This window comes from Petromyzon marinus, unplaced genomic scaffold, assembly GCF_048934315.1.
Source record: "Petromyzon marinus isolate PM22_M1 ecotype Great Lakes invasive population unplaced genomic scaffold, UKy_Petmar_22M1.pri1.0 PM_G_Scaffold_156, whole genome shotgun sequence".
NCBI lineage: Eukaryota > Metazoa > Chordata > Hyperoartia > Petromyzontiformes > Petromyzontidae > Petromyzon > Petromyzon marinus.
Genome location: NW_027422713.1, coordinates 75,001 through 77,500, shown reverse-complemented (window position 1 = coordinate 77,500; position 2,500 = coordinate 75,001).

Genomic DNA, 2,500 nt, shown 5'->3' with positions numbered 1-2,500 from the left:
TCCGACAAACTTCAAGAGTTTGACGGACAGATGATTGGAGGCGCAGCTGTTGGTATACAGGGAGAAGAGCAGTGGGCAAAGGACGCAGCCCTGAGGAGTTCCCGTGCTGATGGACCTGGAGTCAGAGACTTCTGTTCCCGGCTTAACGCACTGCTTCCTGTCAGAGAGGAAGTCTGTGATCCACCTGCAGGTGGAGTAGGGCACGTTCAGCTGGAAGAGCTTGTCCTGAAGCAGGGCAGGGATGATGGTGTTGAAGGCAGAGCTGAAGTCCACAAACAGGATCCTGGCGTAGGATGCTGGGGCGTCCACATGCTGTAGGGTGAAGTGGAGGGCCATGTTAACTGCGTCGTCCACAGACCTGTTGGCTCTGTAGGCAAACTGAAGGGGGTCCAGGAGAGGGTCTGTGATGGCTTTGAGGTGTGCCAGGAGCAGGCGCTCAAAAGACTTCATTACCACAGATGTAAGGGCGACCGGTCTGTAATCATTTAGTCCTGTTGGCCTTAGCTTTTTGGGCACAGCGATGATGGTGGAGGACTTGAGACAGGCTGGTACATGGCATGTCTCCAGGGAGGTGTTAAAGATGTTGGTGAACACCGGAGACAGCTGGCCAGCGCAGTGCCTGAGGGTGGCTGGAGAGACAGAGTCCGGCCCGGCTGCTTTGCGTGGATTCTGCCTCTTGAAAAGCCCATTAACTTCTCCCTCCTGAAAGGAGAGAGTCGTTTCTGTAGTATGGGTGGGGGATGGGGCCTCTTGGGTGGGAAGGGGTGGTTCAGGACAGTCCAATTGTCTTTCAAATCTACGGTAGAACTCGTTCAGGTCGTTGGCTAGGCGGGAGTCGTTAGTGGTGTGGGGCGCTCTGGGTTTGTAGTTGGTGATGTGCCTGAGCCCTTTGGCAGACAGAAGCAGCGTCGTTAGTAGAGAACTGGTGTTTTAGTGTCTCTGAGTACAGTCGTTTAGCCTCTCTCACCGCTTTGCTAAACCTGTTCTTCGACTCCTTGAATCTGTCTCTATCCCCACTCCTAAACGCTTCCTCCTTCTCCAACCTCAACCTTTTGAGCTTTGCTGAGAACCAGGGCTTGTTGTTGTTAAAGTTCACCCTGGTACGTGTTGGGATACAGCAGTCCTCACAGAAGCTGATGTACACAGCCTCTGTGAGTTCATCCAGACTATTGGTAGCAGTCGTGAACATATCCCAGTCAGTACAGTCTAAGCACGCCCGCAAATCTTCCACAGCCTCACTGGTCCACTGTTTAGATGTCCTCACAGCAGGTTTACAGAGTTTTAGTTGCTGCCTGTATGCACGAATCAGGTGGACCAAGGGAGTTCTGTGCGAGCCGAACAGCCCCGTGACCCACAAGAGAAACATCCCCGCCAAATTCGAGCGTTTGACGGGGTCTATCCGTGAAAAAATATTCACGTTTTTGAGTGCACATGCATTTCTGCTGCAAATGCCTCTGGAAGTTTCATGCCGTTCGTATGCCAATTGTGGCAACACGAAAATGACCCGTTTTCCCATTCCGAGGGATTTCTGTGCGACCCTAACAGCCCCGTGAGCCACAAGAGACACATCCCCGCCAATTTCTAGCGTTTCACGGGGTCTATCCGTGAAAAATATAGACGTTTTTGAGTGCACATGCATTTCTGCTGCAGATGCCTCTGGAAGTTTCATGCCGTTCGTACGCAATGTGGCAACACGAAAATGACCCCTTTTCCCATTCCGAGGGATTTCTGTGCGACCCTAACTAACAGCGCCCGTGAGCCACAAGAGAGACATCCCCGCCAATTTATAGCGTTTCACGGGGTCTATCCGTGAAAAATATAGACGTTTTTGAGTGCACATGCATTCCTGCTGCAAATGCCTCTGGAAGTTTCATGCCGTTCCTATGCAATGTGGCCACACAAAAATGACCCGTTTTCCCATTCCGAGGCATTTCTGTGCGACCCTAACAGCCCCGTGAGCCACAAGAGAGACATCCCCGCCAACTTCTAGCGTTTGACGGGGTCTATGCGTGAAAAATATTAAAATTTTTGAGTGCACGTGCCTTTCTGCTGCAAATGCCTCTGGAAGTTTCATGGCGTTCCTATGCAATGTGGCAACACGAAAATGACCCCTTTTCCCATTCCGAGGGAGTTCTGTGCCACCCTAACAGCCCCGTGAGCCACAAGAGACACATCCCCGCCAATTTCTAGCGTTTCACGGGGTCTATCCGTGAAACATATAGAAGTTTTTGAGTGCACATGCATTCCTGCTGCAAATGCCTCTGGAAGTTTCATGCGGTTCGTACGCAATGTGGCAACACGAAAATGACCCGTTTTCCCATTCCCAGGGATTTCTGTGCGACCCGAACAGCCCCGTGAGCCACAAGAGACACATCCCCGCCAATTTCTAGCGTTTCACGGGGTCTATCCGTGAAAAATATCAATTTTTTTTTGACTGCACATGCATTTCTGCTGCAAATGCCTCTGGAAGTTGCATGCGGTTCGCATGCAATGTGGCGAC